At 41.3% G+C, this 15,994-nt stretch overlaps 1 protein-coding gene across 2 annotated transcripts in view; it reads right to left on the bottom strand.

The window, feature by feature from the left end:
* RASGRP3 (RAS guanyl releasing protein 3) overlaps nucleotides 1–13,701 on the bottom strand; it is a 137,498-nt gene extending 123,797 nt beyond the window's left edge. Inside the window, exons 1-2 of one of the 2 annotated variants that reach the window (XM_077283011.1) lie at nucleotides 13,566–13,640; nucleotides 6,977–7,066 (exon numbers count right to left, since the gene is read on the bottom strand). The gene's annotated coding sequence lies outside the window, so the exon portion shown is untranslated. Of the gene's footprint in view, nucleotides 1–6,976; nucleotides 7,067–13,565 lie in introns of both variants that reach the window. The other variant, XM_077283012.1, reaches the window with a different exon arrangement.
* Between the last annotated feature and the right edge of the window lie 2,293 nt (nucleotides 13,702–15,994).

The raw sequence follows: 15,994 nt of genomic DNA on the forward strand, positions 1-15,994 counted from the left end.
ATGTGGACAGAAAAATAAAAAAATGATGGCTCTGAGAAGAAGGGGAGGAAAAATGCAAAAACAGAAATTAGCCCCACAGTGAAGGGGTTCAGGACCATTATGGACTCAGAGTCCCCTAATTCATTAAAAGGCACACAAATGAATCAGGGGCATCTTAACAGTGACAAACTCATCCGTGCACGTTACCACAAATCTTACTGCAGTCAGGGACTGGAGTAAGATTTGTGGTATAGGACACATCACAGCTCGTTATGAACTGGACGAGTGGCCATCTGTTATGAACTGGTGGTTTAGGAGCAACATGGGACGTGCTCTGGAGGAGGTGGTACCTGTACTGACCGCAGTTCCTGAGCTTAACACAACACTAGAAGTAGCCATGGGATGTTCCTGTCACACCCTAGACACCTCGTCACAGCCGGAGGACTAACTACCCCTAAGGATAGAAACAGGAAAGCTATCTTGCCTCAGAGAAAATCCCCAAAGGATAGGACAGCCCCCCACAAATATTGACTGTGAGTGGAGAGGGAAATGACATACACAGAATGAAACCAGGATGTAGCAAAAGAGGCCAGTCTAACTAGATAAATAGAACAGGAAAGAATACTGTGCAGTCAGTATTAAAAACTAGAAAAATCCACCACAGAGTTTACAAAAATCTCCACACCTGACTAAAGGTGTGGAGGATAAATCTGCTTCCCAGAGTTTCCAGCTTAACTGAATAAATCCATACTGGCAAGCTGGACTAGAAAAAACATAGAAAGTGCAGAAAGATTAAGTCCACAACAAGTGGACTGCAAAAGAACATAGCAAGGACCTATCTTTGCTGAACTGGTCAGAATATCAGGGAAATCCAAGCAGAGATGTGAATCCAACCAGGAACCATTGACAACTGGCACAGGCTGAAGGATAGAACCAGGCTAAATAGTCGAGCCAGAAAGACAATCAGTGGAAGCAGCTGCTGACTACTAAATCCAAGGAGCAGCAGTACCACTTAAAACCACCGGAGGGAGCCCAAGAGCAGAACTCGCAAAAATGCCACTTACAACCAACGGAGGGAGCCCATCATCACATTCCACCCTGTCCCAGCTTCACCTCAGCTCCGTCTATTTTTGTGGAGCTGACAAAAAGTAGTTACATTTTTGCCCAACCTCAAGTTGCGCAAAAAATGTACCAACCTTTTATACTGTGCTAAGCTGGATTTCAACTTTTAATTAATCAGGGTCATAGTATCTTAAAAAAAGAGTCATCAATAATATTAAAGGGGTTTTCCACTATGTCTATATTAATGACCTACACATAGGATAAGTCATCGATATCCTATAGGTGGGATTCAACACTTGATGCCCCCTCCGATCTTCAGTTTATTTCCAGCAGCAGCCAAATATAAGCAGGGTATGGAATCAGAAATGCATGAAATGAAACACTTCATATCTGCCAGAATCCATTAAGTCTGGGAACTCTCCGGATGTGTAATCCCGGGCCCTGGCACAAAGTTATTATTATACCATGACACATGCATCACGTCATGCTGGGCCCACTAATTGAAAAGTAGGTTAGCACGGCATTCGTACAGCAGCCAAGGACTACTGACGAATCAATTCACTCATCTCTACTGATTTCCTAACTGGCTCTGTTGTTATTAGGTCCTGTCCGTACACTTGGCTCTGCTATTTCATGATACCTTATTGTCTATCCAGCTCAGCTGTTCCAAGGCATTGTCTGCACACTCTGCTCTTCTATATCAAGGTGCCTGTCTGCCTACACGGTAAGGCTACGTTCACATTTGCGTTGTGCGCCGCAGCATCGGCGCCGCAGCGCACAACGCAAACAAAAACGCGGCAAAACGCACGCTAAAACGCTGCGTTTTGCGCCGCATGCGTCGTTTTTGGCCGAAAGTTGGATGCAAAAAAAATGCAACTTGATGCGTTTCTTGCGTCCAACGCTTGCGGCCATGCGGCGCAAAACGCAGCACAACGCATGTCCATGTGCCCCCATGTTAAATATAGGGGCGCATGACGCATGCGGCGCCGCTGCGGCGCTGACCGCAAATGTGAACGTAGCCTAATACTGTTCCAGGTTGCTATCTGCACACTAGGCTCTGCTATAAAGGTGCATGGCTGTCTCTCCAGCTCCACCATTTCAAGGTGCTGAAAGCACACTCGACTCTGCTATGCCAAGGTGTTGTTCACACACTCAACTCTGATGTAGCAAGGTGACTGACTATATACATGGTTCTACTGCTCCAAGATGCCTATACGACTATGCATCTCTGTTCTACTAAGATGCCTGACTAGATACACATCTCTGCTGCTACAAGATGCCTGTCCGCATATTCACCTTTACTGTTTTATACTGTTACATGTGCTGTCCAGCATATCCAACTCTGCTGTTCCTTGCCATCCCAGTTGGCGACTGCAGCTCTTTCCACGTGCTGTCTGTTTACCTTGTTCCACTGTATCTCACTGCACCGACACCTTCTGTCCGAGCTGTTCATCCAGACTAGAGATGGGAGATCCTACTCACAGGACATTAGCCAGGACAGTAATCTGGAACAACTACAAGTGACCTCAGTGCAGCTTCTTACCCCCTAGCATACCCGCCTCTCCTTTTTATCAGCAGGTCTTGCATGACGTTGTGTGTGGCTCACGCCTCAATGGTGACATTGCACCAACCCAAAAAATGGAAAAAATGAAAAAAAAACCCCAGAATGGCCTTTTCTTTTGTTCTGTGCAACACTCCGGCAGTTCTTGAGTAAATCTTTCCATGACGTCCTTTATCGGTTCGATCCTTACCTACCTGGATAACATCCGAATTTTATCCAAACAATTGGACTTACACTAACAGCATGCCCACTCTGTGTTAAAAAGATTGCACCTATACATCAAACTAAAAAAAATCCTCTTTAAAAGTTATTTATTACCATATGTCTCTTTTCGACATCTGCAGGTGGATCCAGAGAAATTTTCAGTGCTTGATCAAAACTAAGTAAGAACTATTCTCAAATTGTAGCTCATCTAGGGGCCTAAACTGGGCCGTATTTGCCACTAGGCACTTGAGGCACTTGTCTAGGGGCGCCAGGATGTGTGGGGCGGCACCTGAGCAAGGTTTTTGTTTGTTTTGGTTTTTTTTAGTCCAGCAGGTTGCAGGGGCAGGCCAAGTTTTTTTAAGGGGGGGTATTTCGATATGCGAGCGCACGGCGGGGGAAGGGGAGCATTAATCAGCTCCCTGCCTAAACGGAAGAAGTAACATCTGAATGGTACAGGACCTGCGATTGCGTCACGATCATGTGAATCAAGGGGGAGGAGCCACAGAGTTTTGCCGGCTGGAAGCTGCAGGAGAAGCTGAAGGAGATGGGGAAACTTGTGAGAGCTAACTTTGAAGTGTGCAATTCTGGGAACTATTATTCAAGCCATCATTTTCATTGAAGCATAATAGCATAGTAGCTCCACTGGTCTACACTGCTCATTGCGCCATCCAGCAAGTCTACCTGTGCGGTTACTCGCTATTTCAGATGTCAACTAGCTAATCTAGCTCTGTTGTTCCTAATCCACCTCACCAAGAAAAGCAATAACAATAGCATTCCAACCTGCTCACTCCTTTTTTCTTATGGGAGATAGGCCATCAGAGGTGCCAGCAGCCTCCTCCTCTCTCCCTATTGAGTACAGGTCCACAACCATGTGTTCTGGAGGTCAGAGTGACTGCAGACTTATCTATTTGGACCGGACAACCCCTTTCATGATTGCATAACTAGTGCAGAGCAGGTCATAGTAGGTTGTGGGCTTTTGTAATGCCTAGAGGGTAAATAGTCTTTGATTGGTGGTAAAACAAACAAGGAGAGAAGAACTCCTGTAAATAGCGGAGATCACATGTCCAGTGATATTTGGAGATGTGTGTAGGTGTCAGGTTGTATAGTACTTTGTGTGGCATTGTACAAATGTATAACTATATAGCGCTATGGGTGGCCAATTAACGAATCTGTATTAAAGGGGTTGTGCCATGAACAAAGGACATTTTAATCAATAGATCTTGGAATAATAATAAGGTCCACAGTTGGATGTGTTAAAAAGGCTCCTGTGCTGAGGTAATCTTAACCCTTTAACGACCAGAGGTATTTTTGATTTTGCATTTTCATTTTTTGCTCCCCTTCTTCCCAGAGTCATAGCTTTTTTATTTTTTGGTCAAAATGGCCATATAAGGCCTTGTTTTTCGCGGGACGAATTGTGCTTCTTATTGACACTATTGGCTTTAACATATCATGCACTGTAAAATGGGAAAAAAATTCCAAGTGCTGTGAAATTGCATAAAAAGGGCGATCCCACAGTTGTTTTTTCTAACCATGTTCACTAAATGCTAAAACTGATGATTGTTTACAAGTTCATAGACACCAAACATGTCTAGGTTCTTTTTTATCTAAGTGGTGAAAAAAATCCAAATTTTGCTAAAAAAAAAAAAATTGCGTCATTTTCCGATACCCATAGCTTTTCCATTTTTCGTGATCTCAGATTGGGTGAGGGTTTATTATTTGTGTATAACCTGTGTTTATTTTTTGCATGCCAAGATGATGTTTTTAATGACACCATTTTGGTGCAGATACAGTCATGTGCCAGAAACAGACCTAAGGTCTGACGAGTGAGCAGAGCCGCATGACGTTGGTGTCCCTGCCGTGAGTGGAGACGTAGACAACGGATCGTGTGATCCAGAGTATAGAAAGGAGATGTGACTAAAGGATAGAGTGACACATCAGAGAATGGAGGTAACAGGCCAGGACAGAGCTGGTAAAGTGAGACAAAGAGAGTGCCCCGGGAGAGAGTTCCAAGGCATCAACAAGCAGAGCAGCTAAGTACTGGCCATATTGGCAAACTATTTCCCCTAAGAGGAAAAGAGGACGCAGAACCATTGGTTGAGAATAGGACTCTCACTAACTGGACTGTAGTGCTGTGTTGGGCTGTGGTGAAGACTGAGGACCTTGAGGCGGAAACAAGTAAGCTTGGAAAAGATAGAGAGATTGTGTGTAAAGATGCTCCTTGTTATAAAAGAAACATTTGTGAAGTTATGCACCCTCTAATGTATATGATTCCCACTAAATTAATATTCAATAAACAGTTGTTTATTTTTGAGTGGAGGTCTCTCATTTGGCCCTGGCAAAGTCACCGGCATCATGAGGCCTGCAAGGGTGTAGCGCGCCAATATACAAAGTTCACACATTCAGCCAGGACCCCCATCTTCATGTAGCGTGCCAGGACGTGGACGATGAGTATCTCACTCATGGCTACCGCCCCTCGACACTAGATCTATTAACTAAAATGTATTTTGTTTCTGCGACAAGCCCTTTAACAATTTTAAAGAGGTGGGAGTTCATTTTAAGGCAGGACACAAAGGGAGTTTTTCAGCTGTTTAATGGTTTATCATCATTTTGGTTGACTTTTGAGTGGAAAAGGAGCAGATTTGAGAAATGTTTTTGAGTCAGAAGTGGGTAAGCGGTGGCCTAACCGAGAGACAGGGCATTGAGATCCTCTAGATTTGCAAAGCCATCACATACATTTATATATGATTTGATACTATTTGAATCACTGGACAGGTTTTAGCAACTACATATCTTTGGAATCATAAAGGTATCCTGTAATTACATTTATTTAACTGTTCCTAACCATTGCACACCCAGATAGCAATCAGACAGCATAATTGTTGTCTGCTTCCTGCAGGTCATTGCTAGAAAGGATGCTATTTAAGGTAAATTTGGGTTGGCATATAAAAGTATTATAGAGAAAAAGAGCAGAGTGAAATTCTCATTTGTTACACTATACCTCAAAAAATACAGTCATGAGAAATACTACTACACCTTTGACTTTTATGGTATCTGGGCATATTTAAAAAAAATATTGTCCTTAAAAGGTCTTAAAATTACATAAATAAAAATTCAGATTAACAAAAACAGATGACAAAGTACATTGTGTCATTATGTATTTACCAAAAACTAGACCAAAATTCAGAAAGTGTGTGAAAAATTAAGTACACCCCATGAATCGATAACTTGTAGAACCATCTTTAGCATCAATAGCTCAAAGTAATCGTTTTATGTATGATTTAATCAATCTCTCACATCTAAAACAATTTTGGCTCACTCTTGTTTATTATATTGCTTAAAGGGAACCTGTCACCCCCCCAGGGCCTATTAAAATAAAACAGCCACCTTCAGCAGCACTAAGGCTGCATTCTGTGAAGGTGGCTCTTATGTTTACTATCCCTAGGAATGCTGAAATAATGACTTTTATAAATTGCCCGCCATACCTCTATTGAGTCAGGGAGGTATGTTTTCTCCCCCTGACTCAACCACCTCGCAGCCGTCCATTATCCAGCTCTGTTCTCCGTGCGCCGCCTCTTCTCTTTCTTGTGACGTCACCAGCGCCTGCGCTCTGCAATCAGTTCTTGGGCATGTGCCTTGCTCGCTGCCCGTGAACTTACATCAGATGCCTGCGCCTTCGTGTAGCGGAGACCCCAGATCCTGCCACGCAGTGTGTTATGATGTATTCACACTGCAGGGCTGGGCATATGGCGCCTGCGCAGTGGAGCGGGTCACCGTGCTCCATTCAAGATAGTGCCGATGTCTCGCGAGAGTTGTGAAGTCTCGTGAGACGTCGCACTTCTTGTACTTCTTGTACTGTTTTTGTTGTGGGCATTTTATGCAATATCACTTTTTTTTTAATTGATGCTATATATGTAATATGCATTATCTGTTAGTTTTCATTTTAATCTGAAAACCGATTTTATCAAGTTCAATTAAAAGTTATGTTTTAGGGTACTCTTTGCTTGATATTCAATTTGATTACCAAGAGTATATAGGATGACTATTATTATTGTTGTATGGCTTGCCAATATACTATGGCTGAGACAGATCTGGTCCACCCAAGTATTACTGTATTATTGGTCAGTTATTCTAAATTCTACATCTCTCCTGCAAATTAAATGTATAACCTACCAGAGCTTTTCTGGACAATATCAGCCGATCACCAGGGGTTCCTTGAGCTGGTCCTGCAGCAAGCTGATTGCCTGTGGTTATCTCCTAAACCTATTACAATGGAAGATACATTAGAAAAAGCTAAGCTAGCAGGAGGTTTTTAGAATACACTGTATACTTCCTGTCAATTTATCCCAATAGAAATATCCTGTGTTTAGCATCTTCGTAGGGTAGCTGATAACACAGAAAACCTACTTTGTACCTTTACCCATTAGTGTCCAAGCCAATTTTGACCTTAATGACCAAACCAAAGGTGTCACTTTATGTGGTAAAAACTCTGGAACCCTTTAACACTTTAACATCTCAGTGATTCTGAGAAAGTCTTTCCGTGACACATTGTACTTTATGATAATGATAAATTTAGGTAGATATGTTTTGTATTTATTTGTGAAAATATCAGAATTTTAGTGAAAATTTGGAAATATTTACAAATTTCAAACTTTACATTTTTATATCCTTAAACCAATTAGTCATGCTATAAAATATAATAAAAAAAACATTTACCAAATGTCTACTTTACATATGCATCATTTTTCAAACATAATTTTATTTTGTTAGAATGTTAGAAGGGTTAAATGTTTAGCAGCAATATTTCATTTTTTTAAAGAAATTAAAAAAAAACTGATTCTTTAGGGACCTATTTACATTTAAATGGATTTTGAGGGGCCTATATATTGGATACTCCCAAAAGTGATACCATTTTAAAAATCACAACCCTCTAATACTTCAAACCTGTTACCATAATTTTTTTTAACTCTTCAGGTGATACACAGGAATTAATGCAAAATTAAATTTAAAAAATGTAGTATTTCCTCTAGAATGTTGCCTTATCCTCAATTTTTTCACTTTCACAAAGGAAAGCACAACAAAATGGACACCATAATTTGTTTCCCAGTTTCTTCTGAATGCGCTTATACCCTACAAGTGGTCAGAAAGTTCCGATTGGACAAATGACAGGTTTCAGAAAGGAAGAAGCACATTTGAACACAAATTTGGCTGAGATAGATTGCGGGTACCTTCTTGCATTTCCAGGGCCCCTAAGGTGACTAACCAGCAGAAACCCCCCACAAGTGATCCCATTTTAGAAACTAAATCCCTCGTGGATTTTATCCAGTATAGGGAGCATTTTGTACCCACAGGTTCTACCCAAAATTTGATAACAATAGGTCGTCATTAGTGTTGAGCATTCCGATACCGCAAGTATCGGGTATCGGCCGATACTTGCGGGTATCGGAATTCCGATACCGAGATCCGATACTTTTGTGGTATCGGGTATCGGTATCGAAACAACATTAATGTGTAAAATTAAGAATTAAAATAAAAAATATTGCTATACTCACCTCTCCGACGCAGCCTGGACCTCACCGAGGGAACCGGGAGCCTTCTTTGCTTAAAATGCGCGCTTTTACTTCCTTCCATGACGTCACGGCTTGTGATTGGTCGCGTGCCGCCCATGTGGCCGCGACGCGACCAATCACAGCAAGCCGTGACGTAATTTTCAGGTCCTCAATGCCTAATTCTAGGCATTCAGGAATTTAAAATTACATTCCGGCTTGTGATTGGTCGCGTCACGGTCACATGGGCGACGCGACCAATCACAAGCCGTGACGTCACGGGAGGCAGGAGACGCGCGCATTTTTAAAATTACGTCACGGCTTGTGATTGGTTGCGTGCCGCCCATGTGACCGCGACGCGACCAATCACAGCAAGCCGTGACGTAATTTCAGGTCCTCAATGCAGAAATAGGCATCAGGACCTGAAATTACCAATCACAAGCCGTGACGTCACGGAAGGAAGTAAAAGCGCGCATTTTAAGCAAAGAACGCTCCCGGTTCCCTCGGTAAGGTCCAGGCTGCGTCGGAGAGGTGAGTATAGCAATATTTTTTATTTTAATTCTTTATTTTACACATTAATATGGATCCCAGGGCCTGAAGGAGAGTTTCCTCTCCTTCAGACCCTGGGAACCATCAGGGATACCGTCCGATACTTGAGTCCCATTGACTTGTATTGGTATCGGGTATCGGTATCGGATTAGATCCGATACTTTGCCGGTATCGGCCGATACTTTCCGATACCGATACTTTCAAGTATCGGACGGTATCGCTCAACACTAGTCGTCATATTGAAATTTTTCATTTTATTTTTCCTGAAAATGTTGCTTTAGCCCCAAATTTTTCACTTTTGCAAAAGGTAAGATGAAAAAGTGAAGCGTACCATTTTTTACCCACTTTCTTCTGAGCTTGGTGATATTCCACATGTAGTCAAAACTTCTTTTTGGACACATGGCAGGGCTCGGAAGGGAAGAAGCAACATTTGGTATTTGAAATGTTAATTTGGCTAGAACAGATTGCAGACACCCAGAGGTGCTTCAGGCAATTTTTTAAAATGTGTATGTGAAAACAGAAATTACAATTTTTTCGCTAAAATGTTATTTTAGTCCCAAATTTGTATTTTCATAATGAATAATAGAAGAAAATGGACCTCATAATTTGTTACACAATTTCTCCCAAATTACTTACTACTCTATATGTTGACAAAAACTTTTATATTTTTTTGCCGAATGAACCATTTTAAGGTTTGTTTTTTTGTGTGACAATTTGGCATTTTCAGTTGTTCCATTCTTTTTTACATATGACTTTTTGAACGATTTTCATTAAATTTTTTGTCTTTCAGTATGATGAAAAAGCGACATGTTTGCCATGTTTTTTCTTATTTGTTAGCGATGTTCGCCATACATAATAAATAACATAACAGTTGCATAGATAGGGTCGTTCCAGATGCAGTAATACTAATCATCTGTACTTTTTTGTTTATTTTTCTTTTAATACAAAGGCTGCATTTTTAGTGGCGAAACAGCTTTATGTGTGTGTTTATTTACACATTTTATTTAACTTTTTTAACTTTGCCACTTAGTCCCACTGTGGGACATGAATATTTTTTACTTTGATCACTGGTCTCATGCACTGCAATACTCGTGTACAACAGTGCATGAGACCTGTCAATATCTCACTGACTTTGCCTGTTAGACACTGCTTATGGCAGGATCTAACAGGCCACAATACTCTGTGATCATCAGATGACCTCAGGGTACCATGGCAACCAACAGTACACGTTGGGGGCTAGGCGATGGTGTACATATCTAAAAAGCGTTCTTATCCCCCTGTGATAGGGTGTGATGTTCTTATATGCTCTGTTCCAAGTCTAAAGGACTTGGGAGCTAGTGAAATACTGTGCTCAGCTCTTGCCACCGTGCCACAGAGATTAAATAGAGCAGCTCACCTTATGTGCAACCACCATATTGGCAATCGGTGCAGGTATCTGTCGTTAACCCTTTCTCCGATCTAATACATCCTGTGCATAGGTGATCACTGATAACTTGTTATAATCAAAACCCCTTTAAGCAAAAATCTAATTTGTGCATCTCATATATTAACAAATTCTTGATCTATTTTTGCATCATTTCTTTTTCTTGAGGGAAAAAAAGATGTTGTCTGTAAGTCAACGGAGAAATATTAATATAACTTTTGTGAAGCTATTTTTTTTTACTGTATTTTTTTTCAAAATGCATGATGCTGTGGGTCTTCATTTTGTTCCCATTGGTCTTTCTATAGTTCTATGAATTGTTTTTTTTATTCCATTTTAACCACACTTTAGAGCTGTGGTCCCCAACCTTTCTGACTTTGATAGCCACATTCAGCTCTGCGAGAAGGTCGCGAGCCACATCCAGCTCCTGTCCCACTCTCAGTAGAGTCACTCATAGCACCCATTACAGGTATAATGACAGCCAAAGCTTGTCCACTGAAATCACACCAAGGCAGTGCTGTTTTTTAATCCTTTTGCTAGGGATCACATAGGTGAGTGCAATACATTTAGACTCATAATCACCGATAGGCGTCTTCACCCGTTTTTAGCAGTGACTGCAGTTGTGACCTGCCAAATCACACAGTTGTTACTGTGTGAAGTGAAGGTACATTTTTTAAATATTCTCATGCAAGTCTATGGGAATTCAAAACAAGGCTCTGTAGCCCTAATGAGAAAAGTGACTTCTGGAACACACAGTGACCCGGCTGCTTGCAAAAGCCATTATGTGGTGCCGGAGCGACCGAAGCAGGGTTAAAAACAGATAAAGATGCCGATCGGTGAGTTTGTAACTACATGCATTACACTCCCGTACATGATCTCTAGCAAAGGGATTGGAAAAAAAAGGCCGGAGTGCTGCTTTAAGCTTAGAGTGAATTCCACAATAAACCCTCCTCAAGGAAGAGACAAGTCACTCCTATTTTCAGGTTTTCAATTTATGCTCAGAAAAAGCTCCAAATGTTTATGGTATTAATAACAATGAGGATTTTCCAATTAATTGACTACTAACAGTATTCAAAGAGTATATAATGTGAGTTTTGAGGAGGATTTGGAGCACATTTGCCTCAATGATATCTTAAAAAAAAACTCTGTATGAACCTTACCTTGATCTATCTATGCAAAAAATAAAAAAAAGCTCTAGTGACAATATCTACTGTTATCCTCATGAGCTACCTCAGTAAAATGTGCAATCACATGAAATACGCGCAGCTGAACCAATAAAGCCTGGGCTACACCTAGACTTTTTGTAGTAATCTTTTTTTTTTCTACAGATTAATCAAACATTAATAAGGGATTTCCAAGAGTTATAAAATCACTCACAATTGCCAGCGTGTGTAGTATTTAAAAATGAAATTGCCGGTCTGGAGATGACTCAGTGTATTCTTTGGACAGCAAATGTTTTTTTTATGTGGTGAGAACTCTAGGTGCAGCCCTAGACAAAATGGTTCATGAGAAATGCAACGCTTACAATGGTCCACTGTGTAATGGTTTTCTTCAGGCGTATCTACCTACAGAGTGGAAGATTTACTAAGGCAAATGTACAAGAATTCTGGTGCAAATCACCCCCCAAAACTGATATACAATACATATCATGCACCAGATTTAATGTTTTATAAACCTCTTATTTCCGTACAGACAGAGGCATATCTATAAGGGGAGGGCAGGCAGGAAATGATTTCAGCGAGGTTGGACACATCTCGTCAGAATGTGACCAGAAGTATACAAATTGCATACTTTTGCCGACATGACCGCAAGGGAGAATCCACATCAAGTCACTGCAGACTTCCATCTCAAACCTGGACATGCCCTTTAATTATAAAATGAAGCTTTTTAGCCAATCCTAACAGCGTGTAATATACTCTCTGTCAGGATTCAGCTCTGCTTGCAGGTTCCAGTAGTCATCAGATGGCCACTTCACTCATATGCGATTTCCAATCTTACTGTCATGTGACATCTAGCTTTTCTTCTTGGTTTTCTCAGTTTTCACTGAACATTGAGAGAATTGAGGGAAGCAGCTAGTTGGCATGTGACTAAATTCTTGCCCTGGGTGCCGGAAGACCTAAATACACCTCTGCCTACGAAGGTTGTTCAAAACATGTCAAAAATGAAACGTGACTAAGTAGTACCCTAAAATTTTGTTCAAGTAAAGAGAAAAATTAAATGGTAATCAAAATTAGACCTAAATAAAAGAAAATATATATAACATGTCTTAAGCCCCATCCCACCTGGGCGATTTTTTGTTCAAATACTTCTTTGGAGTGTTACTCTACAGACACTCAACCCTGATGCCTTTGGAGGCCTTCCACTTAAGCCCCAGACCACACCCTGCAGTGGAGATAAGGCGGACATCCTCCAACCCGCTCCATGGATGTCCACATGAAAGCCTGCCCATTATGCAAATTAGCTTAACCCCTCACAACACTTAGTGGGCTGGAGGAAAAAGTATGGGTTTGATATCACTGATGCCATTATGCACATACACACATGTGACCATTTCTCTGCATGATGTCTTTGTTTATGTGTATGTGTAAATAATATAAATGTATTTTATGTATAAACATATGTATAAAAACTATACGCTCACATTATACAACGTCGAGAGGTTATTTCATACTGGGAATAAAAGCCACGCTTTGTGGAATGGCAATGTTTTTGCAAGCACAATCATAAGACAGCCTCAAGCTCTTGGTATCCAGCATGATTAGCAGACAAAAAACTCATATGACTTGTTAAGAATGTCCACAGTGTTGTGAGCAGCCCAGAGGTATTGTGAGCCGAGCTAAGCCTGCTCCACACATCATACAGCATAGATCCCGCCATCCAGATGGAAGCCTGACATTAGCAGCAGTTACACTTTTTTTTACAGCCATTGCCTGCGCAAGCAAAGATAAGGAAAAGTAAAAGTTTCTATAGCAAAGTTGTCAAACTGTGCTGGGATCTAAAATTAGCCCGAAATTCGGCTAAAGATAGGTTGTGGTTGTGATCTGGAGAATTGCATCCTTTGTCACATTAACCAGTTCACGACAAAAACGTACACACAGCAATTATGTAAAGCGCTTATCTGCTTTTTCAGATTTCTTTCATTGTGGCTGCAATGTTCTGGGTGATCGTAGGGACACAATAGGGAACTGACAGAAAAGCATGCCACTATCACAGGACAGAACAACAGGAAAATGCCGGGGCTACTTACTGTAATTGTCAGTGCAGAGGTATTCCACAAACATCCCTGCTTCTTGTGCACTTGCCAAGTGCTAATGTATGAACTGAGCAGCTGTTTCCTTTGAGCTTGTGCTGTGTCTTACCAAGTCACATGCTCCTCCTCTGGTAACGCTAGCTGCAGACTTTGCTAGGAGGTCAACATTTTCAGATTTTTTTTTTTCTTTAAAGATTGTTTTATTTTTAGATGAGTATGACCTGAACGATGGCACAGCACATTAAATCCGCAACCACCGAAGAAAAGTGAGAAAGAGGTTTACACTTACCGATGTATCAGGAGCCCTGATGTGTGAAGGCATGTGACTATTGCATTGGCAATATATCATATAGAGGGACTTCTCATTTTATTAGCTTAATGTTGAAATGATGCAGTTTACGTCATTGTGAAAACCCTGAATTATGTCGCAATAATGCAATGCATTCTCAAATCTGTTGTTTGCTAAAAGGATAACATATAGTACATGCTAATTCTATTAGACCGAAGGAGTGGGTAAAGATAAACTGGATAAACAGGATAAATACGTTTAAATTAAGGAATTAAACGTGTTGTCGTGTCCTGATTTTTTTTACAAGTCTTGAATTACTGCATCACTAGCAAAGTGGAGTCTAAAATTACTGTATCACAGTTACAACAGATAGATAGGTAGATCATAGATTTCTAGATAGACAAACAGACAGGCAGAGAGATAGATAGATAGATAGATAGATAGATAGATAGATAGATAGATAGATAGATAGATAGATAGATAGATAGATAGATAGATAATTTAGTTCTAGATATAGATAATATATCAATAAATTCAGTGGTGTAACTGGAGTCTGATGGACCCCTGTGCAAAATTTGGGCCTGCCCACCCCCCTCCACCCCTGCATGTTGGTCAGATGTGTTGGCCCTTGTAGCATTCTAAATCCTATACGTCCCCCATTATGTAGTACTGTCCCTTATCCTTTACTAATTTATCCCATCCTGGGCCCTTCTAGGTATATTTGTCCCCAATACTGGGCCCCATCTGGGTATATATGTCTCCCCATATCCATACGAGCATTCTGCCACCAAAAGGACCTAGTAAGAGACCTCCAAGTGGCAGATGAACCCAGATGCCCAGCTATAATGTCCTTCATTAAGAAAATCTTCAGGTAAAGAGGGTGGTACATAAAGCTCGTTCATAGGTAAACCTTCCGGCACACAGTCCTGAGCATCCTGAATGCCTGAGATATTCCTCTAGAGCACCAACCACTACCCCCTCACTAAGAATCTTGACTGGATTTTCATCCCTCAATTCTGGGACAAAGCTACCAGACAGCTTTGACATTCTTAGATCTGGGGATATAAGTAACAACAGAAGCAAACCAAGCAAAAAAGGGCCCACTAAGCCTGTCTGGTATTTAAGCACTTAGCAGCGTCACTATACAACAGATTCTTATATTGGTAAAGACAGTCACCTTATGTCTTGCCCCCTCAAACAAAAGTCTCCATTCCTTAAAGGCTTTTTTAACTACTAAAAGTTCTTGGTCACCTATGTCATAATTGCATTCCACTTGAGTGAACTTGTATGGGGTTGCAAAGTTGCTAACCCCTTAAGTGACGTCCGGGTTTTATTTATTGCTGTTGTATGTATCTACATTGTACATCTATGTAATATTATATGTAATGTCATTGTGCTGGTAGGGTGAGTGTAGTACCCAAAGTTAGCCACAAGATGGGGTACATTATAGGTGTAGTTATAGCGTTGTAATAGTTAATATAGGAAGAGCATGGTGGTTAAGGCACGAATGAGTTCCTGAATCTTTATAGATCTCAGTTGGGGCCAGGGCGCCCGTGCAGCTCACTTGGGCTAACCAGCCCTGGGCAGCACCGTGCCACACAATATTGGAGAAGTATAAGGCCCAGCCATACAGCATCCCTGGCCAGGACCACTTCAGAAGGAGCAACAGCATCAGTGATAGTGGTGCAGTAATAGTGGGACTGCAGTTGCTAGAAAAGGCTAAGCAGTACACGTAGGTCGCTCATCATGTCTCAGCTTATTGCACGAGCTAACGCCCTCAGAACCAGGGCGAAATGGCTGACTGAGTCCCCAAATGGAGTAAGGCTCAGCAGAGAGGATGCTGAGGGATCGAAAGGTACAGTCCGTTCTGGAAGCGAGCTTAGTGACAGAGAGAGAAGGACAGGGACAGAAGAAGCATTGCACGTTGTAAAACCTGATGTTGATACTGGAAAGAATGTGGATATGCTGCATACAAAACCAAGTAAAGCTGTTGTTGGTAAAGTCGACCTGGACTGTGTCTCCCTTTGTGCAGTGCCCTCTACAAAGAGCCTCTGGTGGCCCAGAGTGGACCCTGGAGGAGCCAAGACCCAGAACACAGGTATGCAGAAGGATAGACATTATTGTGATACAAGGTTTG

The sequence above is a fragment of the Ranitomeya variabilis genome, chromosome 2 (assembly GCF_051348905.1).
Source record: "Ranitomeya variabilis isolate aRanVar5 chromosome 2, aRanVar5.hap1, whole genome shotgun sequence".
NCBI classification, from domain to species: domain Eukaryota; kingdom Metazoa; phylum Chordata; class Amphibia; order Anura; family Dendrobatidae; genus Ranitomeya; species Ranitomeya variabilis.